The sequence below is a fragment of the Protopterus annectens genome, chromosome 8.part1 (assembly GCF_019279795.1).
Source record: "Protopterus annectens isolate FY-2018-M chromosome 8.part1, PAN1.0, whole genome shotgun sequence".
NCBI lineage: Eukaryota > Metazoa > Chordata > Ceratodontiformes > Protopteridae > Protopterus > Protopterus annectens.
The window spans coordinates 391,936,375-391,962,120 of record NC_056742.1 but is presented as its reverse complement, the minus strand read 5'-3'; the positions used below and the strand labels follow the sequence as shown (position 1 = coordinate 391,962,120).

General features: G+C 42.1%; 1 protein-coding gene across 1 annotated transcript in view; it reads right to left on the bottom strand.

Annotated features, from left to right (window-relative positions):
* LONP2 (lon peptidase 2, peroxisomal) overlaps window positions 1-25,746 on the bottom strand; it is a 1,625,174-nt gene that overhangs the window by 1,193,321 nt on the left and 406,107 nt on the right. The gene's annotated exons all lie outside the window — the stretch shown is intronic.

Below are 25,746 nucleotides of genomic sequence, written 5' to 3'. Positions count from 1 at the left end.
GGACAAAGGCAACTATGTAAATAAAGACATTGTGCTTCTGCATTCACTGTTAAAGAGTAGGGATTAATGCAAGCTGATACGTGCAAGGACAACTACAAAAAGTAAATCTATTCATAATCTGTTAATTGCAAACAGAGTGAGTCAAACTTATGCAATGCACTCACAAAGGCTGTGGGTAAACATCGGTAATAAAGCATTTTGGTGAGAGGCAGAGAGACCTCTTCTTACTTATATACTCTATGGCTATACAACCACAGGAAAGAGAGACAACCTGCAAGTGTGGAAAAAAAAAGCTGCTATCGCATGGTATAGCTGATTAAAAACATTCCAAAATATGTATTTTAGTTAGGATTGGAGAGTTTGCATTCGGCCAGCTAACATTTAATGCATGGCGAATGTCTCTAAAGCATGCATGCTTATTCTTTCACGTGACAGACCTCTTCTGCGGGAACACACAAGAAAAATAAATATGACAAATTATAAGTTTACTCATTAACCTAGCTATAGGAATCATCTGTGCATCCTCATTCAACAAGTATCTTCAGTCGATTCATGAAGTAACCATCCAGCCAACAAAACATTTTGTGTAAAACTACATTTACATTTCAGAGGCAATTTCATTCCATGTGTGTTATATTAGTCTTTAACAATGAAAACATTTGTGGAGAAATTAGGTTCTCATATTTTATCACTGTTCTAAGAAGTCAAAAGGTATGCATGCCAGTACACTTGCTACAATATGCTAGCACAGTGGTTCTGAAACTTTGCAAGCTGGAGGACCCCTTTTATAAAGGAAATATTTTGGTGGACCCCTAAAGGTGGCGGTACACATACATTACGCTTGGATCAACCCCCCAACCCCACATTCAGCCCCCTCCCCGCCATGCAACCATTTCAGTGTCCCATTACTTAGCTATTTATCCCCAGTTGCCATAAACACGGTTTAAAATTCTCAGTATGCATACTGTTTTCTGCTTTACTTCTACACTGATTACAGATATTTGGATTTCATTTAAAACTTGTATTTCAAATTTTAGAGCACAAACCCTGATAGACATTTGCTAAAGCTAAACAAAGCAATACAGTTTCACAATGAAACCAGACTTGCCATTATTTTCAGAGTTCAGTCCTCAATGATTTGTCAGGGATTTTCCAAAAAAACGTAATTTTATTAGAAAGAGACAGAAAATATGAAGCAAAAATCTGGACATTCTGCAAAAACTTGGACAGCTGAAGGGTATGCTGCCTACCTCTTCCACACACCTCTTTCCCTCAAACACACACACACACACACACACACACACACACACACACACACACACACACACACACACACGCACAAATACCTCTCAGCCTCTTCAATGCAAGAAATATGGACAAAGCTTGTTATAATGGAGGGAACAAAGGTCCAAAACTAAGGACAAATTTTAAATATTGTTCTTGTAAACTTAGAAAATTGATAAAACAACTTTTGCATTAGTACGAATTTTCTGAAACATATGAAATCCAAAGCTCAAATGTCTGCCATTATTTTCTGAGTTCAGTCCTCGATGATATGCCAGGGATTTACCAGAAATGCACCATTTTATGAGGAACAGAACAAATAAGGAAAAAAATCTGGACATTCTGTGAAAATGTGGACAATTGACAGCTTAAACCACAAAACTTAAAGGAGTATGCAGTATTAAAATGTAAATATTAAAAATAATCCAACTTCTATTTTCTTGTGTTTTACAAATGTACCAAGTAAATCTGCCAAACTAAAAGCACGTGCAAACTCTCAGCTACACTCAGGCTTGTTATTTAAGCCTTGATTCAAAAAAAAAAAAAAATACCTTTAAGTTCTGTCAACAAGATCATCTTGATCGATCATCAGCTCTGCACATAGCCAGCCTTAGGCATAGGCCAACTAGGCAGCCGCCTAGGGCGCTGCTTTAGTAGGGGCACTTTTCCAATATTTATTTGGTGTAGGTAGACCAGGATGGGGGCACTGGGTGGTGTGGTTCCTGCTCTGCATACCCATTCCTGTATACATACAGAGATCACCTCTGTGGTTCTGCTCGACAGGGACACAGGAAAATAATTTTCTTGAGTGGCGGAAGCCAAGGTACCTTTTTGGCTAGGCTTGTATAGGCCCTAGGGCCGATAGCCTAGTACCTACCTATGAACCTATGACCAACATATATCCAAGACCTATCTTACTTGGAGGGAATAGAACAGTTGTTTAAATTTCCCTCCAAGTTGTAACTGCTGGCAGAAAACACAGGTCAAGTAAGCAGTTACTCCGCGTCAGCTGCAAACATGGAAGTTGTTCCTTCGTCTTCTCCTTTAAAAACTAAGGGCAAGCAGCTGCTTAGCCGCAAACACGGAAATTAAGCAGCTCAGCCACAAATGGAAATTTCTTTCTTGTCTTTTTTTTTTTAAATGAATTTTGGATTAGCGGCGCAAATTTTCTTTCTACATTTACAGTGCCGGGTCGTGGATGATGCCCAAAATCCAGGTGGGCACAAGTGAGCTTGCGGACCCCTAGATTTTATCATATGGACCCCAGTTTCAGAAACACTGTGCTAGCAGATATCTACTAGAGAAACAAGGAAACTGAAATGGGAAACTGTGACAGTGCTGGACTGAGCTTGACAGATGCAATAAAAAAAGAATGCAAGACAAGATGGGTATGGGTTCAGAGTTGTTAATCAGTCTGAAAGTGTTTGTTTATACATCAGGGAATCCCACGAAAGCAGCAGAAAGTACAGTTGTGTCACACTTACCATAACTGTAGATATTCGAGTACAACAATGTTTCAGTACTGATTCTTGGGTCTTCCTGCCATGCAGAAGCCCATGACCCACCTGATTTCCAGAGTGTTTGCATCATCCCTAGCCGATGGACTTCAGTGTATAAGAAGGATGCCCGTCAGGCCACCTTCAGGTCTTTCTAAGCAGTGAACAAGCAGTCTGATGCCCAAGGACAGCACAACCTCAGTTGTCTGCATCGGAGTACAAAAGAGGAAAGTCATAAGAGGCAGAGATGGAGATAAGAGGACTATCTGCAGAGAACTGTTCTACCCCTTACACCTGACAAGGGAGAGACAAGTAGATGAGTTGGAGGGTGGGAGTATGTACTGCAACACTGATTTACCCGAACAGCTTCATTTATGGAAAGTGTGACACAAGTGCACTATGTTCTTTGCAGTCAATGTTGCAGTACTAATTCTTTGGAGGACTCCCAAAGCTAGAATGGCAGAAGCAAAACCTGATCTAACCTTGGAGGCATTGCCTAGGTTATAGGTTTTGTTAAAGTGTGTACAGAGTTCCATCTGACTGCCTTTAGGATGGCCTGGGTGGAAACTCTTTGGGGAAAGCAGTGGAAGTCGCCCCATGTCTGGTGAAGAAGGCTTTAATATGCTCAGGTAAGTCCTTTTCATGGTGTGAATAACAGAACTCTGCCTTTAGCTGTCCATTTACAAATGGTTTGTTTGGAGACAGGTCTGCCCTGTTTACCCTCTGTAAAAGCCACCAGCAATTGCTCTGTTCTAATAGGGCTTTTCGCCCTGTCTGGACAATACCTGATATGCATGTGCACATCCAGGGAATGAAGGGCTTGCTCTGTCCTGTTCTGTGGATTTGGATAGAAGACTAGCAGGTGGACAACCTGGGTTAAAGTAAGTTCTGAAACCACTTTAGGTATAAAGGTTTGGTTTGTTCTGAGGATGACCCTTATCTTGTAGATGGCAGTGAAAGATTCTTTAGACATGAATACTTGCAGCTCAGAAACTCTCCTAGCTGAAGTCACATCTCTGAGGAGGCTGGTCTTCTGGGTGAACATCTTTAGGCAGACAGTGGCAGCAGGTTCAAAGGGAGACAAAGTTAAGTTTTTCTAAGACACAATTTAGATACCAAGGTGGAACAGGGGTTCCTTCTGGGTGATTCCAAGTGACTCACCCATTTTAGAAAAAGTTTTATGTAGGAATGTGAGAAGATAGGTGGAGCATTGTTTGGCAAGCTGAAACTGTAGATTTATGTATCTTAACACTGGAATAGGAAAAGCCCTAGTGTAGAGAGGCCTGTCAGGCACTGCAGGACTAAGGTGATGGCTGCTTGAGCAGAGTCAGTGTCATTGCTGTGACACCATGCAGAAAATAGTTTCCATTTTGCCAGGTATGATTTGCTGGTATTAGACTTTCTTCCTTCGCTTAGAATGGAGACCACCTCCTTGGGATAAGATGCTGTCCTAGGTGTTATAACCCAATATTGCAGGCTATCAACTTGAGGGTAGTTAGGTGGGGGATGGAAGACAGACCCCTTGACCTGGTAGAGATCATCTATCTCCTGCAGTAGGGTTCGGTGACTCCCTTTGCTCTTCTTCAGGAGGAAGGAGAACCAGTGTTGTCTCAGCCAGAAGAGGGGCATTAAGACCATGCTGGGTCTATCAGCCACAATTTTTGTTAGGACCCTGGGAATCAGGGGCAAGGACGGCAATGCATACAGGAACCGGCTTGACCGTGTGAAGGCGAATGCAGCCATCTTCCAAGCTCCTGTCTGTTGTGTTCTGAAGCAGAACTTCTGTAGTTGCTTGTTGTGCAAAGAAGTGAACAAGTCTGTTGAGGGGATCTCACACAGTATAATCAGATCCAAGACGACCTCTCTTTTCAACATCAATTTGTTGGAGTCTAGAAGGTCCCGGCTTAGAGAATCTGCTAGGGTATCACTCTGGCCTGGAAGATAAGAGGCTATTAGGGTTAGACCCATCTCTTCAGCCAGCACACAAATTTTTCTGGCAAGACTGCAGAGGGGGTAGAACAAATTTGTCCCTGTACCACACAACTGTGGTGTTGTCTGTCAATATTTGCAGTGTCTGTGGGCTTAGGTTTTGTTGAACGACTTTTATGGCCAAGTAGAGTGCTAGCAAATACTTTTGATTTATATGCAACTTATTTGCGGTGGAGACCAAATGTCCTGTACCATTAAGGGACCTAAGTGGGCTTCCCAAGCTATGTCTGAGCTGTCTGTAGTAATAGTCTTGTCTGCTTCTGGCAGAGTGAAATTTGCTCACGAGTTCCTCTTTATGGCGCTCTTCCACCAAAGAAGTTCTCTTTTTGGCCATGGAAGGAGGGAGGCAGGGTTTCCAGGGGGTTGGGAATGGTGTTCCCAAACATTTTTTTAGAAACCACTAAAGTTTCCTTGTGTGTAACTTTGTGAATGGAATCATGAGAATGCAGGATGCCAGGTACCCCAGTATCTACAGGAATTCTCTTGCAGTGATGAGCTGCTTTGGAAGAAGATCAGTCTGGTAGCCTGTTAAGAATACCATCTTTTCTTGGGGAAGGAATGCTTTCTGTTGAATAGAGTCTATCCAGGAAGATTATCCTTGCTGAGGAAGAGTCTGAGATTTTTGAACATTTAGGGAAAGACCTAGCTTCTGAAAACAGTCTACAGTGATCTGTACGGCACCCAGGGTGTCTGAAGTGAATTTTTCTTGAATGAATCAGATGTCCAAGTAGAGATAAATGTGAACTCCTTGAATTCTGCAATGTACTATCAGAGCATCCAGGCATTTTGGGAAAACTCTGGGTGCAGTAGATAGACCAAAGGATAAAAGCACAAAACTGGAAGTGAGAGTCTGTTGCTACAGACTGTGGGTACATTCTGTGGCCATCTGCTATATGGACATGGAGGCAAGTATCCTTTAGGTCTATAGTGATCATGGAGGCATCTTGGAAGATCCTGGGCAGTAATTTGTGCAACATAATCATTTTGAATGTTGATATGTTGAGGAACTTGTTTAGCTTTGAGAGGTCCAAGATGCATTTCTAAATGGCCTCTTTTCTTGGACTGTAAAAACCCACGAGTTTTAAGACTTTTCTTTCTTGCACTGGAGGGACAGGTTGAATGCATCCTTGAAGTAGCTCCATGGGTATAGGTGGTAAGAGCTTTCTTGCTCTTTTGGAATTTCCAAGAAGGGGGAATTTTGATGAATTTAATACAGTACCCCTTTTCTTTGACACTGAGGACTCATTGATCCTTGGTGATGGATTTCCACTGTTTTAGGAAATAGACAGTCTTGCTACTGAATGTCTGAAAGGGGGATGGGAAGGGGTAAGGGAGGGATGGGTAAAGCTTAGTCACAGTTGCTCTGTGCTGGGTGAGTTCCCTGGAGTCCCCTGTCCTTTGAGATTATTATATTTGCCATCTCTTAGATTGTTCTTTGCCTTTTACCTGGGAAGAGGCATCCCCTTGCCCTGTCTAGGTGGGAAAGACCGAGGGATTTGAGAGGTAATTCCTACTGTAGCTTGGGGTCAGACATGGGTAGAATTCTTTCACAGTTTTAATTTCCCTTTTTGTCCATTTCTCAAAAACTTGCTCAACTGACAGATCAAAAAGGAATTCCTTGCCCAATGGGGCAGTCTAGTAGTTTAGCCATTACCTGATCTGACAAGGGCTGGGTCCTGAGTCACGCATGTCTGTAGATGATGGAACCTTTGCCACCTACTCTGAAAGCAGCATCTAAGGCATCACAGCCACATTTTAATGAGTGTCTAGAGACCTGTCAGACTTCTCTGGCTATCTCCTGAATTTTCTTGGATAAAGTTCTATCTGCATTAGAGCCTACTTTACCTAGCATTTAGTCTTGAAGAGATTTAAGACACTTTAGCATGTGGACTTGACAATTCAAAGCTCTCATTTCCAGGCTGGCAGAGGCACAGGCTTTCTTCCCAAATCTGTCTAGTAATCTGCTTTCCCTGTCACCAGGCTGAGGATGTCTTGTTGGTCTTTTAGGTACACCTTTAGTGGAATCATGCAGACAACAGACTGATCAGCCTCCAAACATTTATAGAGGTGCTTAAGAGTTTCAAGCATTCTGTAAAACCCACCTCTCTTTCTCATAGCAGGGAGTAGACAGTCAGTGTATGCAGACTTGTCTTTGAAGACACCATCTAATACAATGTGTACGATAGGAATAGCTAGTGGTCTGAGTGAAGGTAAACTTAAGAGTTCCCTGTAGTTCTCATCCTGGGAGAACTGCTTATTTTCCCAAATGAAAGCCCCATTCATTCTATGCAGAGTATCCCAAAAGGAAAGGTTCTCGGGGGGGGGGGGGTGCAGGAATGACTGTGCAATAAGAGTCCCAGTCTGTGTAAGTTTGAGGTGGAAGTGTCCAGAGTAAGACAGTTGTTCCTCATCATCAGAGCTACAGGAATCTTCTTCCTAAAAAGCTACTTCCCTGCTCCTTTGAGATGGAGAGGTCTTGGAGGGAGATGAATGAAATGGCTTTCTATATTTCATGAATGCCATAAACTTCTGTGCTATTTTAAACAGGTCTTGGGCTTCAATCTGAGTAGAGGTAGCCGGAGGTTGCGTCAAAGCAAATGAAATAATTCACTTCAGTTTGTTTGTCCATTTTAAAGGGGGGTGACCAGTGAAAGATGTCATCTGACTGCAACTTTGGTTGTGACTTTTGGAAACAGGAAGACATGGAGTCTCTCTCGATGTACACAATGAGGAATTCAGAAATTGAGGGCTACAGACAGACTTCAGACCCGACTGATGTGTGAACCATGGTGGCATTCAAAGCTAGGCCAGACGTAATGGTGGCCTCCCAGTGGGGTCAGGTGTAGGAGTCACTGGACCAGGGGGCTGCAAAGGCACCTCACCTAGCTCAGTTGACTTAACAGTGATAGTTGCAGCGTTTTTGGAAATGTCAGTGCACTTAGTCTTTTTGCCTTTCCATTTTTTTTTTTTTTTTGGAATGATGCTATGGACATTAGAATCAAGGGAAACCCTGCAGTGGCTCTGGACCATGATGCCATTTAGAAAGCAGAGAAGTTAACTCCTACCTCGGCCCTACATTTGAGAGTTTTTGCATGGAATTTGCAGTCAGGACAGTTAGACACATCATGTTGAGGACCCAAACAGTACAGAAAACAACTGAAAATCTTTATGTTGGATTTGCCTCTCACATTTCAAGCAATTTAGCATTTTAAACATTAAATTAGTAGACATATTTCTCAACTGGGGTACTTATCTGACTGGAAGGAGAAGCACCTCTTGAAACATGAGGGTGTACTGGAGACATGTAAAGTGCATCAGACTACACCACTAAAAAGAACTGAAGATGGGCACCCTTCTTATACCCTGATGTCCAAACATTAGTCATTGGATGTCCATCTGTCACTGGCTTTTGCATGCCAGGAAGGCTGAAGAATCAATACAGCAACAATACCTCAAAGAACATTACAGCAAATGAGATGAAATCTCCCTGGAACTTACTGACTAGACCCATTTGTAGACCTACACTTTACAAATCCAACCAATGATGCAAACGTGTTCCAACCAGAGGACTGATTAGCCCTATAAAAATATATGCCAGCTGTTCCTCAGTCAAGTATGGCAGACGTGAGAGAAAGAATAGTTGTGTAAAATCTTACCATAACCATAGATGTCCTTCTCTTATACATGCTGCAGTATTCATAAATTGAGGGAGTCTGCCTCTGGCTGACTTGTACATCCGGCTTGTATACCAAAGTCTAAATATTACTCTAAGGGATGTCGGACACCGAACATCAGTTAGCATACATTGGCCATAAAGAGATGTGTAAAGCGGACATCAGTACTTACCTACCTCAGAATTGAAAGCCGCAAAGCACCAGCCTGATAACATGAGAAAAACTTAACCAGGGACCAGGCAAGCATCAGGGGGGAGGCGGCGGAGGGGGGCAAGCAATACTGCAGCATATAGAAGAGAAAGACATCTATGGTTCTGGTAGATTTTACACAGCTATTCTACGTCTTTCTACTCATGTGTTGCAGTATTCATAACATGAGGGAAAATGCCAAAGTTCATGCAGAGGAGGAACTGGGAGGAAGAGCAGAAACATTTTCCCCAAAGCCATGGAGAACAGCTCTGGCAAACCCTGCCCTGGACCTGAAAATGACATCCAGTTTACAGTGCTTGGTGAAAGTATGAACAGAAGACCAGATAGCTGCCTCCAAGGTACAGGCTGTGTCCAATCCCTTGAAGAAGGCCCCAGAGGAGGACACTGCCCTCATGGAATGTGCCCTTACATGTCAGGAAAGATCCTTTCCATTGACTGAGCAACAGAAAGAGATGGTTTTAGAAATCCAAGAAGAAATAGTTTACTTGGAAAGAGGTTGGTCCAGGGCTCTTGAGTGATAGGAAACAATCTCTCAGACATACGGATAGGCTTAGTTTTGCTCAGGTAGTATCTGAGTTGCCTATGTACATCCAAAGTGTGAAGAATCCTCTCACTGGAGGATTGGGGGGGGGGGTTAGGGAAACTGATAGCCTGATTCAGGGATAACTCATTAACCACCTTGGGCATAAAGGATGGGTTAGTCCGAAGAGAAATCCTGTCCCTATGAAACATTCTGAAGGGAGAGGATGCCATAAGGGCCTGCAGTTCAGAGACCATTCTGGCAGAGGTAATAGCCAGTAGAAGAACTGCTTTCCATGTACAATGTTGCAGGGAAGACAACATTGCTGGTTCAAAGGGGGCTAAGGTAAACTTCTCAAGGACAAAATTGAGATCCCAAGGAAGAGGCAGTGGTTTTCTTGGTGGTCTAATGTGAAGGACGCATTTTGGCAACAGCTAGACTTCCAGCCTGAAAGCTAAAGGAGGTGACATTGGTAGACATACAGAGATGGCAGAAAGATGTGTCTTGACTGAAGAATAAGACAAGCCAGTCTTCATTAATTTACACAGATAAGATAAAACCACTGGGATCTCAACTGACAGTGGTTGTAAGTGTTTTTTGAGACACCAGATTTTGGAGATACAGAATTTCCTAGTAGTGGGTTTTATGGCCTCCTGCAGAACTGACATCACGTCCTCAGAATAAAGGTGTCTGAAGGGGATTAAAGCCCTACCACCTACAGTGTCAAGTTCAGGGTTGACATCTGTGGATGTACTAGAGCTCCCTTGTGCTGTGCGAGTAGGTCCATCCTATGGGGTAACTTGTGGCGACTGCCCTTGGCTAAATGTAGGAGGAGGGGGGAACCAATGCTGTCTTGGCCAAAAGGGGATCATCAGCAAGATTGTTGGCTGCTCCAGCTGAATATTCAGCAGGACTTTCTGGATAAGTGAGAAGGGGGGAATGTGTGAAGAAACATCCCCTTCCATGGAAAGGATAGTGCATCCACTTTCCATGCCCCATGATGTGGTATCCTGGCAAAATACTTGGGAATTTGTCTGTTCATGGGTGAGGCAAAAAGATCCATCTGAGGACTACCCCAACAGTGGACCAGATCCAGAAACACATCCATGTTTAACATCCACTCATGGGATTGAGTCATGGACCTGCTTAGAGTGTTTTCCATCACATTCTGAGCTGAGGGAATGTAAACAGCCTGAAGAGACACCTAACTCCACTGGGCACGTTCCCAGGTGTATATTGCCAGTCTGCAGGGGATATAGGACTTTGCCCCCCCCTCCCCCCACTTGTTGATGTACCAGAGAACTGTGGTATTGTCTGTGAACCACCTCAGAACTCCTGGTAAAATCCAAGACTTGAAGATTTTGAGGGAAAGATCAAAGCTCTCATTTCTTTTATGCTGATGTGCTCCTTTGCCTGAGGTGGGGACTACACGTCCCTGACCTTCCAGTGTTCCAGAGTTGCACCCCAGCCTGTGTGAAGGGGTAGGGCTGAAATTCTGGAGACCTGGAGAATCTATAGTTCTTAACTACTACTTCAGACAGGGAACAGCACATTTCAGAGAGTGAGAGTGTTGCTTCCAAGCTGTTCTCATGAACCACTGAAATTTCCTCATACGCAGTCTGGAAAAAGGAAGCATTGGAATAGTTCAGGCCATGAATCCCAGGAGGAGCAGGAACTCCCTGGCAGTCAGAAATTGAAGAGTTAGTAGGTTCTGAAAATAGGAGGTAAGGGACAGGATCTTTTCTGAGGGTAAACAAGCTACCATTCTGCTCATAGAATCCTGCACTCCAGGAAGACATTGTCTTGGAAAAGGGTCAGGAAACACTTTTCAAGGTTGACAGTAAGTCTTAGCCCTTTCAGAAGGGATACTGTGCAGGAAATATTGTCCAGAAGGGTTTCTGCAGATGGAGCCTGAAGAAGCAAGTTGTCTAAATATGAAAATATTTGTATGTCCTGTAGCCTGCTGTAAGCTATGACAGGGGCTAAACATTTTGTGAATACCCTCGTTGCTGTAGATAGACCAAATGGCAGAGCACAGAACTGAAAATGAGAAGAGCAATAGAAAAGCAAAGAAATCTCCTGAACCGTTGGGTGAATGGGGATGTGAATATAAGCAGCTTTCATGTCCAATGACACCATGAAGGCCTAGGGAAGGATAAGTGGGAGAAGAGTAGGGAGAGTCAACATGTGAAAGGTGGGGACTTCTATTAAGGTGCTTAAATGGGAGAGGTCTAGGATGGGCCACCAAGGGCCATCATTTCTTGGGACCAGAAACATCTTGGAGTAAAATCCTTTTCCCCTTTGAGAGGGTGGTATCTCCTGGACAGTGCCCTGAGAGAGGGAAAGGACTAGTGAGAAGAATTCCAGTTGGTCTTGTGGAGGCTGTGGGATGCCCCTGAAGGAAGGGGGGCTTTCACATACCATGAAATAACCCAGGACTCTTGGGTCTTTTCTATCATCAGTTAAAACTATCTGTTTCCAAGCCGGGAGGGAAAGAGAGAGGCGAAGAGAAAGTGTGTGTGTGTGTGTGTGGGGGTAGATGGATCTGGAGGCTGGTAGTCACAGACTACCAGGTTTGGCCTGAAAAGGCCATTTCAGAGAAGGTGTGGAAGAAGCAGACTTACAGAAAAACGGTCCCCTAGAATCCCTCTTACGCTTGGATGGGAGAGATTTAGTTGCCTTCCTAACAAAGGTGATACTGGATGGATAGTTTCCCTGCAAGCGGGGAACAGGAGAGACAAAAATGTGTTTTAAATCCTAGAGTTCCTTCCTCTTTTCCTGAAGAGTTTTAAAAAGCTCTGCAGCTGCACTGCCAAATAGGGCTTTGTTGTACACAGGGGTATCCATGAGCTTAGCTTTCATATCATTCAGTAAGGGTTGTAGTCTAAGCCACGAGTACCTTCTCAGGACTGACCCCATAGCTGCAGCCCTAGCTGAGGCCTCCATAGCATCATAGTTGCATTTGATGGCGTGCCTGGTAACCTGGGAGAAGGAATTAAGAATGGTTGAAAGCTTGGTTTTGGTGGGTGAATCCAGGAGTTCTGATAGGAATTTCACTGCATCTGTTAGAACAACCAGGGAATATTTTTGGCCATGTGTGTCTGATAGTTCATAGTCCTGAATGCCAAGGTTGCAGACAAATAATTTTTCCCCAGTCTCTCCATGACCCTGCTTCTCCTTATCAACAGGGAGAAGAGAAGTGAATGGCAAAAGCTTAGAAGCTTTATCTGCTGCCACTGAAACAGTAACTGGATCAGCAGAGGGTACCTTAAAAAGGAACTTGGTATCCTCAGGCACCTTATAAAATCTGTCTGGGAGCTGGGGGGTGGGAATCCGAGCACTTAGAAGCTGCAGTAAAGGCCTCCAGGAAGGCCGGCAGAACAGGAAGGATGGCTGATGCATTAGGGGATTCCACTAAAGGAGGTCATAGTACCTCTTCTGAATTTCAGAGACCTGGGAGCAATCCCACTTAAAAAAAAGTTCTTCATCTTCAAGATGGGCTCCGCAAAGGAAATATCCTTCCCAGAGGAATCCTTACCATTAGATTCTCCTCTGTTGAGGCATATCCTAGAAGAGACGCAATTTGAGTAGAGTAAGCCAGAGACTCATCCCCTGATGAAGCCTCTTCCTCAGAAGAGATGTCCTCTGAAGGCCTTTCTAAGGGGGTAGAAGGAGAAAAGGCTGCTGAAGAAATAGAAGAGGCTGAATTCTGGTGGAGGGCCATGAAGGAATTAAAGAGGCCTTGGGTAAAGGCCTGCTAGTCAGGATTTAGATCAGGAGCCTGGCCCTGAGAAACTGCAGAAACATGTTTAGTTTTAGGTTTCTTCTTTGGCACGTCAGGAGCCGGGCAGTGAATGGTTGATGGGCCTGACGTCAGGCGGCATTCTATGATGTCCATGGGAACATCTCCATGCACAATGATCTGGGTTATGCCACACAGGCCTTCTGAGATAACTAGCCATGGTTCCTCACTGGCACCCAAATCGGACACCTGCGAATCCCTCTGGGACATGCTTGCAGACTTCTTGACAGCTTCCATGGTGGTACCCCGAAGGAGGCTCTGCAGATTCTGAAGCAGCCTCCGGTCCTTCATCGTCTTCGGGAGGAACAACTGAAATAGAGGGAGCAGCAGTTGGGTCAGGCTGAGACTTCTTGGCCTTAAGCTGCGGTTCATCTGAAGGGTCAGACGTCAGTTTCATATCTTGAGATAAGCACTTAAGGCGTTAACCTTCCAAATATAACCTAAGGGAGGGTTTTTGGGAAAAAGGCCTTACAGATATAGTGCAGGTGGTGTGATCGTGATCTAGGCCTGGACAAAACAAGCAAAGCTCATTGGAGTCTATGTTGAATCTGCCTTCCACAATGACACTTGCCCTTCTTAGCTGACATGTACTCACAACAAAAAAAGCACACAGTAGCCAAAAGGAATGAAGAAAAAGCCCCAATGGGGTACTTATTTGAAGCACAAATGTGACTTTTCTGGCAAACGATAACTGGAGCTGACAATCGGACAGGCGGCAGAAAAGTTTGGGGGTAGGTACGTGCTGACGTCCACTTTATACCAGTCTCTTTACGGCCGACAGACACAACTGATGTGCGGTGTCGCACGTACTTTAAAGTAGCATTTAGACTTCGGTATACTGGCCAGATGTACAAGTCAGCCAGAGGTGGACTCCCTCATGTTATGAATATTCCAGCACATCAACAGAAGGACATCTACCCAATGTGAAAAAGTCTCAATTGCTACACAGGTCAGGGCTTTTACTACTTTTTATTCAAAGCAATATGAAAATTAAATATAACTTTACCCTTTTCTTCATACAAATGACAGTCAAATTAAGAATTTCTCACTGGCTCCATTGCTATGTGCAATAACATGATATGATGACAGTGTGTTACTGAAGCCCCTACTGTGCCCTATGAAAACAAAAGTATACTATAAGTGAAATTTAAGTTCCTTGCTGATCTAAAAGAAAATTATGCACTTTAATCAACAGAGCTAGCATTCAAATCAACAATTTCACATTCATTACGACATCCAACATCTCAATTAGTCCTAAACCACCTTGTTCAGTGGGAGAAACAACTTACACCACCTAACTTGTCCCCTTCCCCTACCAAAAAAAGTCTGTTCAACTATTAATTATGGTCCACAACTTCTCTGGTTGATAAAAATACACCCGACCTGTTATAAAACTAAAGTGCCTAGAAAACATTTTCACACCTTTTATCTTGCAATCCATAATCAAGAACTTCTATCAACCAGAGAAGTTGTGGACCATAATTAATAAATAGTTGAATAGACTTTTATTTGGTAGGAAAAGGGTATAAGTTATTTCTCAGTTTTTGCATCATCGTTTGTTTAGACAGTTTCTACATATCCTTAACTGCCATAACAGAATTATTTTTAATCAACACACCTAAACACTTAGTATTTTCAAGTCCCCATAGACATTGGGCCAAAATATCACTTAGCAGTGAGAGGCATGTCTAGAAATTGGTTAAGTCAAGCAGTATAAGCTGCTTGGTTACCTTTAGGCTTATCCACATTACTAAGACAAATAAGACCTACCACTAAGAGAATATACTGGAATTTAACAAACTCATAAAAAGAAGTGCATCCCTGCGCCTATATTGACTGTGCCACAGCAAGTTGCATATATAAAAGTATTTATCATATCGGGTGATTTTTTTGAGGGGGATCCTTTCAGTGGGTACACTGCATAGTTCTCCAAATTCCTTGAGTCACATACAGAGGCATTCTCCCTTTGCCCTATGTCAATGTCATCCATTACAGTGTTATGTATGGGAACTAGTAAGACCAATAATTATTGCTTTTACACACAAAAGTGGCCAAACAAAATCCCTATTTAACACAAACAGTACAGCAAAACTGATAAAGTAAAAAGGGACACCATACAAACAATGCAGACCTTTTCTATCCATAAAAGAGGTCAGAAGTTAACCAAAAGCTGTCTTCAATGGAGAAGCCTTTCCCTGCAAATGCACCTGCTGAAGGGAGATTGGCTTTCATATATTAATGTAACACAGTCCCAGACACATGCACAGACTAATGCTAGCACTTTCCATTCACTTTTTTCTTTTAATATGCCTACATTATTCTAGGAATATCTAATGGCTCTGCTGTAGGGCCTCTGAACTGCATCTGATGCTATGTCACTATTTTTAATAGCAGGTTCAAGTCATACTGCAGCCAATTCAATAAATCAGCATTCAACTAATAGTTTAACAGTATTGTCAAACTGCTGCATGAGTAAATTGCTGCATACAGATGTTTAGCTATGAAATGAGCAAACAGTGAAGAACAACATGCAAGAGAAAAAGCAAAAGTCCAATTCTCCATAACAATGAAGCAGTTTTTCTTGAAAATGACCCATCATACCCATTACTAATTCTAAGATCACTGTACCTTGGAATACAAGGAATTCTCTCCAAGACACTGCAATCTCACAATTAGCATATATTGAAACAAGGCTGAGATGGCATGTCTGCATTTTTCAGTGCACGTCTGTGTATACAACTTCTGCCTTGCTTCTTAGAAAATCTATTTTTTTTTTAAATAAAAGTACTCAAAGTTTGTGTGTTTAATATATCAACATATACACACACATCTATATATATATATATATATATATATATATATATATATATATATATATATATATATTTCGCACTCTCTATGGGTCCAGTTCTTAAACTCAAAATACTGAAATCTTGAATTTCAGTATTTCGAGTCGAGAATGTCAAAAGTGCAGTTTTTCGAAACTGAATTTTCTCGATTCTTAGTTTTTCAAAGTTTTAGTAGTTGCTGTGTGGTGTGTTATGTAGTATGCTGTCCCTTTAATGCTTCGTTGTTTCCCGGTTCTATGCGTGTGGGACGATTTGTGTTTATTAACAGAGATTCAGGTAAGTTTGTATGGTGTTAGGGTTTTGGATAGGATTTTGGTTTGATTTAGTTTTTGGGTAAGTTTTAGGTGTTGTTAGGGTAAGTAGGTTAGAGTGTGTAAATGTTGAAAGTGGTGATGTACATTTGTACTGTGTGTGTGTGTTATTCGTGTTAGTACGACCTCTGAGTTGGTATACAGAAGTAGCGGGGTGCAGGGGGGCTTGAAAATGCTTAAATATAAGGTAGTGTTACATAGGGGAGGTTTGGATTTTTTCCCCGTTATTTTTGGGTTTAGGTATTATATGTTTTCGTGGACTTTCGATGTTCTCGACTCTAAATATTAAAATTTGAGATTTCAGTATTTCGAGTTTAAGAAGTGGACCCATATATATATTCCATACAAGCATACACACACACATATATTATATATATATATATATATATATATATATATATATATATATATATATATATATATATATATATGTGTGTGTGTGTGTACACATACACCTGCACACAAATATATATTTATATATTTCATACACACACACATTCTTACACATTAAACACATACATACACACACATATGTAAATATAAATATATATTTATATGTATATATGTGTGTCTATATCCATCTTTAAAGAGATATATATGGGCTCCTGCCTTTGATAGACTGCTCAAAATATCAATTTTTTTTTAACACCTTTATCGAATTATCACTTAAGACATAGGCAAACATACATTTATATAAAAGAAAACAAACCATATTAACATGTTCCCAGTCAAAAACATTCTACATCGTTTTCTTTTGTATAACTATCATCAATCCAACATTATATAAATTTTCTTCTCCTCCAAAACATTCTGCATGTACTGCTCCCAGAATTTCAATTTTCTTCTATGTAATCTGCTCTTACCCTTTCCTAAAGATCCCACTTCCAGTTCTGTTATCTCTTGTTACAATATTTACAATTATTATTTAATTCAAATACAGCTGGTTTAGACTTTGATATTCATTTTCCTAGTAACTGCTTTTTTGGCAACCAGAAGAATTAAACTCAACAAGGCCTTACTGTGTTCTAGGCAATTCAGATCCTGTATCCCAGCTCAAAAGAATAATTTCCATAGTTACACCCATTTGTTCACCTAATATTTCTGACAGAGTACTCTGTACAACATTTGTACAGTCTGCTAACTCATTACACTCTCAAAACATATGTTCCCAGTTACCTCTTACTTCCCCCATCACACCTCCAACATTTGGTATCTACCTGAGGAAAAGTAATTTGGAGTCTACTTGGGGTATACAAATACCCATGCAAACACTTCCAAGCAAAACCCTAAATCTAGACTGTTGCATGTTTGGGAGCCATATCAGCAGAACAGCTTAAACAATCTCTCTTCCCAAAACTTTTTTTAACCTCATCAAATTAGCTTCTATGGTTATCTTTCAATATTTTATATACCCTGCTGATTATCCTTTTTTAATAGCAGCTTCTGTTCCAGATTCAACTAAAAACACTACCAGAGCAGGTCTTTCACTTAGAATTACCTTTCTCTTTGCCTATACTCTGACATCAATCCTAGACAGGGAAGGGTAGTCTCTACTCTGCAATCAAAATGTCTTCTTGGCCTCTTCCCATTCTATTACCTCTCCCTCTCTAGCTATTTACTCCCAGTACCATGGTTCCTTTGCTAGTTTTCTCCAGTAAATTCTAGTATCCTCTTACATAATCTCTGCATCCCTAATTACAGTCATCCCCAACAGTAAAAGTTGAATACTTTCTGCTACTTGATGAACATTATATTCCGTATTGCTGCTGTTACTCTCCTTAAGGATCTGCATCTAAAATCTCTCTCGATCTCTCTCATTTCTTGAATTTCACCCCTGCTTCCATCATTGCTTTCCACTTCAAATTATAGCTTTCTGTTTGTGTTATGTATAAGAGCCTTACCTGTGTAGGTCTAAAACATCCCTTCAAATCGGGTAATCCCAAACCACCTTTTTCTATTGGAAGGATCAAATTATCTCATTGATTACTGCCCTCTTCCCCTCACGTTTACAATCTTTCAGTTCTGCTATCCACAACTTCTCCTCTGGTTGATAAAAATATGCCTGACCTGTATAAAACTAAAGGGACTAAAAACATTTCACTACTTGTTTCGTGTTATCTATACCCATAGAGAGGAGCTTCCAGTTCCTCAGTTTTTGTATTAACTTTTTAGTCTCTTTCCACATATCCTTACCTGCTATAACAGAATCCTTTTTTAATCGTTACTTCTAAATGCTTCATTTTACTATGTTCCCATAAACATGGGCATTGCTGAATCAATTCATGTGTGAATGCATAGTTAACAGCTACAGCCTTTGTTTTATCTTCATTCATTTTAGATCTTGAAAAGACCGGAAACTGTCGCAAAATGTTCCACAACATGGAGATGTCCTTTTCTGGTTTTATCAGTTACAAAATAATATAATCTTCAAATAAAGCCAACTTTCTTGAATACCATACCAATTATATACTTGGATTTCTATGCCCCTTATTTTCCATGTCAATGGCTCAAAATATAAAGCAAATACAAATGGGAAAGAAGACACCCTCGTGGTTCTTCTGTTCAGACAGAAGTTATCAGAGAGGAGCCCTCCCACTTAAATTTTGCTTCTGATCCATCATAAATCCTCCAAATTAACCTTATTATTGTATCCAGGAATGCAAATACTTAAATTACTATACTCATAAAATCTTGGATTACTAGTAAAATACTTTCTCTGCATCAAGACCCACCAACAGCAGTGGCATTTTCATTACATTCTGCTTCCTTCTGGATCTGCTTCCCCCTGGATTGTCATTGTTGTACTAATGCTGTCAAATGTTCGCCTCTCCTCCACAAAACCACATTGATCCATGCCCACCAGTTTTCGCAACACCTTTGGCATTCTTTTAGTTATTACAGACAAACACTTTATAATCATGGTCTAAAATTGAAATAGGCCTATATGAAGCCAGGTATGATTGGTCTTTGCTGTCTTTATATATTACAGGCACTGGAGCTTTCTTCCAGGATGTTGGTGCTTCCCCTCCTTTTAAAATACTGTTAAAAAAAAAACTTCCAGACTTTTTCACAGTTTTCAAACTTTCGCAGAAATACCATCTTCTCCTCTTCTCTTAACTGTTAATTGTTGAGCCTCATCTACCTCTAACCTTAAAATACTTAAATCTTCTGTAAATATTTCCATTTGTGGTCTTTCTTGATTTCCACATTTTTCTGCTTTCTACAAATTTTCATAAAATTTCTGAAATATCTCTAGTATTGCTACAGGATCTCTCATCGTTCTTCTTGTTATAGGCTCCCCAAGTATGACAACAACCCTTTCTACTTTCTTTTGTCTAAGTTGCTGTGCTAAAATTGTGCTCTGGAGTTATCAAAACTGAGTTGATTAACAGCATTTTTTCTAAACTCATGCACAGTATCCAGGTACTCCCTAATTTTCTCTTTAGCACCCTAACTGTACCTCTTCTTGTTCTGTGAAATTCCCCTTATTCTGCAATATTTTGACCTTTGTCAACCCTTCTATACAATTCCTGTTACTTCTTAACCATATCTCTTTTTTTTTACTTCAACCTTCTTTTAAGCTCCACTTTCATTTTATCCCACTCATTAGCTGCAACTACTGAAGAAATTTCTGTCATTCCTAATAACTTATAATTTCCACTACCCATTCCTTAAATTTCTCTTTTTAAAAGATGGGTGGGGGAAGTGCCATAGTCTCATTTTTACTAAATCACCCTGCATTCTTATCTTAGTTGCTAGTGGCACATGATCTGAAATAGTTACTGGATGTGTGTTGAAGTAAAATACATGTTTCTGTGAAATATAATTTCTGCCTAGTATAGCCCAGTCATTGTACCTTGAGGGAGAATATGCAAATGTTCTTAGAGTTCCCACCACTGAATTCATGTCTTCTACACCAAATATTTTCATAAATTTCTTTAGAACTCTACCCTCTTTTGTTATACTTTTGTTATATTTTCCCTTCTATGTCACCCAGATACATCTTCACTGTTGCAAATCAAGTTCCAGTCCCCACCTGTAATATTCCCTGCTGAAATCTGGTTTCTCCGCAAATTTTCTTAAGTGGCATAAAATGAAGTTATATACTCACCATAACCTTCCATCTGTGTTGTCACCTCTCATTTGCTCTTCAACCTATGTGTTTCAGATCCAAGCATCGGATCAGGCTCGGACGTACACATAAGCTGCAGGCTCCAACATCTGAGCTACTCCCCTCCCATGATGCTCCTCTCCTCTCAATCCCGCGGACTGAGTTTGCTGCAACCTAGTACCTCACATATTACTTAGAATAAAGGAATTAGCCAAGCTAGGATACCTTAGGAGCTTGAAAGGGAAATGGAAGTATCCGTCCCAACAATATCTGTTAGGTCCACAAAAAAGGCAGGGGGGGATGGAGGGAGGGAAGGTTGAAGAGTAAAATGAGAGGCAACAACACAAGAGGGAACATTATGGTGAGTACATAACTTCTCTGATGTTGTTGCCTTCATTTGCTCTTCAACCTATGGGACAGAGTCCCCAGCTACTAAAAAAAAATTTGGGAGGCCCTCAAGGAAGGATATTTCAGAACATAACAGAACCAAAAGACACCCTGGACCTGGAAATAATGTCCAACTTGTAATGGGAAATAAAGGTATGATGGTTGGACCATGCATTAGCTGCAAAAATTTAATCTATGAGATGTTTGGACCAAAAGGCTGAAGAGGTAGAAACAGATCTGGTAGAATGGGCTGTAATAAGACGAGGCAAGGAAATGCCTTTGGAGGAATATACAGGTTTGATACAACTAGTAATCCAATGGGCTAGCATAACCTTGGAAAATGGTTTACCTAATCTGGACTTAGAAAAAGATACAAAAAGCTGGTCAGATTTCCTGAGTATTTTGGTTCTGTGCAAATAGAAATGTAGTTGACTATACACATCCAATGTATGGAGAAGATGCTCTCTCTGGTTTTGAACGTTCGGAAAGAAAACTGGAAGATTGATGACTTGGTTTAAGTTAGCCTCAGAAGCGACCTTGGGCAGAAAAGAGGGATTAGTACGCAAGGTAACTCTGTCTTATGTAAAAACAGATATGGAGGCTTGAAAGACAAAGTTTGTAGCTCAGATACCCCTCTTAGAGGAAGCAATAACTACCAGGAAAACCATTTTCCAGAAAAGGAACTTCAAGTGTACTTTCGCTGCAGGTTCAAAAGTGGGTGAGACCAAAGCCTGAAGAACTAAGGTGAGGCACAAAGGAAGGGCCGGATCCTTAACAGGAGGATGTAGAAGAAAGGTATCCTTCAGGAAGGCTTTGCATAGTTTAGATGAAGGTATGGAAAAAGAGTTATCCCCTACATGAAAATTGGAAATGGCAGCAAGTCGTACCTTAACCCTAGAAAAACTTCTACCATTATTAAAAAGGTGAGCCAGAAAGTTGCTATGAGAAAGCGGTTTGAAGAGATTGCCCATTGCCACAACCTCATGGCCTCTCTACACAAGGGATAAGATCCGGTTCCTCCTTGTTTGTTGATGTACCAGACCACCTATATGTTGTCTGTCTGAATAGCAATAGTTCCAGTGGGAAGAGAAGAGTGGAGGGCTTGCAAATCGAGAAGCACCACTCATCTCCAGAACGTTTATATGCAAATTGATCTCCGAGGGGGACCACATCTTGAACTGTCTGTACCAGATAATACCCCCCCATTGGGAAGCATCCGTGGTCACAGTGGCCAAGTGAAAATGAAGGATGAAAGAATGGCCCTGGAGAAGACTGTCTGATTGTATCCACCAGAAGAGAGACTGTATGCTCGAGAATTCCTGCTATGGCAGTTCAGAGGGTAACGCAGAAGTGACCATTACACAGCCAAGTTCCACTGAAGCACCTCTCATGTGAAGGTGCGTCAAGTGAACCAGAGTAATTGTCACCACCATGGAACCCAGGCCCGAAGAATAAGACTGGCTTGGGGGGAAGGAGTGCCCATAATCTGTCTGACATAATATCTTAGACTCGAGATACTGTATGGAGTAAGGAGGGGTAGAGACCGAGAAGTGTCCAAATGAATTCTTATAAAATCTATGACCTGAAGTGGAAGAAGATGAGATTTGTTTACATTGATATAAATGCTCAAGGTCATGGTTAGCTGAAGTAGATATTCTCTAGCTTGAAGTTGATGCCTGGTGGGAACAGTTAGGAGCTAATCGTTTAGATAGGGAAAGACCTGGAATCCTTGCAGTCTTAGGTGAGCTGCTACCAATGCATTTAGTGAACTTCCTGGGGGATGTTGTGAGACCAAAGGGCAGTGCTCGGAATTGGTAGTGACTGGCTCCCAGCCTGAAGCAGAAATACCTTCTGGAATGCATGTTCATCTTTATGTGGTAGTACACGTCCTGAAGGTCTACAGACCAGATCCAGTTGCCCTTCTACAGGAAGGGCAGAAAAGACAGTAGAGTAACCATTCAGAACTTTGAGTTGGCAACTGACTTGTTTATGGAAGCATGATCCAGAAACTGGTCTGAGGTTCTCCATCTTTTTGGGAACCAAAAAGAATCATGAGTAAAAGCCAGATGACTCTTTTTGAGAGCAGCTTTGCAATCTCCAACACTGCAGCCTCCCACTGATTGGGTGTAACATCGGGGAGGATCTTCCCTGGAGGAGATTTTTGGAAAAAGGGTATAGAATAGCCTCTGTATATAATCTTTAACACCCAACAATCTTCTGTGATGGCTTCCCAGGCTGTTGGGTATAGAGACAAATGTCCCCCAACTGTCTCCACAGTACAGCAGCCCGGAAGTCCTTCAGTATCACTGATAGGGTCTGTCAGAGAATCTTGACACCCTTGATTCATTGGACCCCCTCTGCCACAAGGGCAATGTCTGTTATTATAACAGTTTCCCCCTCTGCCTCTGGAAGAAAGGTCCCCTTGTGAATCCTGGAAAGGACACTGCGACTTATGGAACCACAACTTCTTATCTTCATGTTGGTTCCTGGAAAAGGACCATTGTGGGCTAGAGAAGTGTATCCCAAATGGCAGACAGTGGTCTTTCCATCATTTTCACTTTAGGAGTGTGTGTCTTTAACCATCGGACCAAAAAGGATAGATCCATCGAAGGGAGCACTGACAAAAGATGCCTTATAGGGTTCCGAAAAATCACACAGCTGCATCCAGGCTTGCTGTCTGATCTGGCAGCCTGTGAGGCACCCTCTGCCACATGACAGATTAACCTCATGGATGTGCTTAAATAGACTGGAGGATGGCCATTCTTGAAGAATAGGATTTCTGTTCCTCAGCAGACAAGGACCCTCAGACTGAGCTAGAGAGTTCCTTGACCAAGTCCCTCTGTAGCCTGGTTATATGTACCAGGTAGTTCAGTGCTCACAATGTGAAAGTTGCTGCAGCATAAATCCACTTTCGGAACCAGTCCAAAGCCCTGGACTCCCTGTTAGGGGATAGACAGTGGAGCTCTGCTGGGCTAGTTCCTTTTTGGTGGCAGTTGCAACCACCATGGCATCAACAGGAATCCTTTTAGGGGATAGGTTCCACTATGCCCAGTTCCTTCCATGCCCTGTGGGACACAAGGTCGATAAGGAGTCTGCAGGGGGGACACACACCCAAAAAGTAGATGGGCCTGACCCAAAGGCTTCCAGAAACAGATTCCTCTGGATTAGAGCTTTTGGAAAACCAACCACCCTTCTGAAGAATTTCCATGATGTCTCCAAATGAGACATCCTCAGGTGGAGATCTGGGGGACCCTTCTCCTTCATCGAGCTCAGTGTCCCTAGTGAAGGATTCCAAAGGAGAATCCAGTTGTCTGCTTTTACATGTATGCTTCCGAGGGACCTCTTCGGTTGGGTGTTCGGAGAGCTATTGAAAGATTTCAGGGGATCCAAATGGGAAGCAGACTGGAAGTCCTTCTGGGAAGGCTGTCCCAGAGGGGACAGAGCACATGTTTCAGGCACAGATGCAGCTAGGTGGGGACCAAAGTCCAAGCAGGCACACTCAGGACTCTTCTGGGTACAGAGAAAACCCTACCCACCACCTCAAAAGCCTAAGGGAGTTTAGGACATCCCAGACACCCCTACCAGAGCTGAAGCTGACAACGGGGAAGCTCTGTGAGCCCCAATAATTACCAGATCCAAATGAGGAGTTAGAAATGAACTGTCACACACCAAAGCCCAGTGAGGAAGAGACAGCTCAGAAAACTTCATAGCAGTCAACCCCTCTGAGCTGGCACCAAAGCTACGACTCCAAGAATCGCTAGACTCCAAAACCATCAGAACTGGGCGAGACAGGGAGACCACCAGAGTCGAGGTAATCATACCTGTCAGCTCTGATATCTCAGCTCCAGAGAGGCTCGGACCCAATAACGCCGAAATCCAGCAATGGATTCGAGAAGAAGCAATAGAAGCGAAGATAGGGATGTTGCTCACAGATCCAGGAGTTGATGGATCAGGCAAGATTCCCAGCTGGATTTGTTCCTCAAATAATTTTACCATCATACTGTCAACTTGGGCTCAGAGAGGCTACAGGAAGACTTAACAGAGGAAGCCACTGAAGCAGGCCTGGAAGAGGGCCTAGGCTGCTGCAAGAAAGGGGGCTTTGGTCTAGAACACAAACTCGGGGGGGAGAAAATGCACTCACCATAACGTTCCATGTTTGTTGTCCATCTCATCTTCATTCTATGCTGGTTGGGTTCAAAAACAAGCAGTGGTTCAGACTCAGCCTAATTCAAAAGCTCAAGAGCTTCCACTGGCTCGAGGCTGCACCCTATTCCATGATGCTCAGGGAAGATTACCCAGATCTTGCTCGCAAGAGAAAGCATAAATATCAATTGACAATAAACCTAAGACCCAGAAGAGAAATAGAGACTCCATAATCCAATTATAGATATAATAATCTGCCCGATCCTCCAGGAGCAAAGGAGGGGGAAGGAATGTGGGACGCAAGAATGAAGGAGAGATGGACAACAAACACGGAATGTTATGGTGAGTACATAACTTCTTAATGTTGTTGTCCTATCTTGTTTTCATTCTATGCTGGTTGGGACGGCGTCCCTAACAAATTCTTTCTTGGGTGGCTCAAGGGAATAAACTCTTCAGAACCAAAGGAAGGCCTGTTTCGGGAGGCCATGCCCACTTTGTAATGAGTGATAAAGGTATGAGGCCTTACCCATGTGGCTGCTGCACAAATCAAATCCAAAGGGAGTCTGGCCTGGAAGGCAGAGGAAGTTGCAATAGCTCTTGTGGAAGGACCCTTCACTTTGCCAGGTAATGGTCTTTTTTGGGAACTGTATGTGAACAAAATACAATCTGTGAGCCATTTTGAGACTGTTTAGAGACTAGCAATCCTTTCTTTTTTCTGAAAAGGACACAAATAATTGATTTAATTTTCTGAAATCTTTAGTTCTATGCATGTAGAAGTGCAACTGCATATGTACATCCAACTGGTGTAGTCTACATTCTGTCCTGTTGCCGTAGTTCAGGAAGAACACTGGTAATTCGATAGATTGCTTTAGATTAGACTCTGAGCACACTTTTGGAAAAAAAGAAGGATTAGTATGTAAGGAGTCTCTGTCTTTATGGAAAATTATGCAAGGAGGACATACAGTCAGAG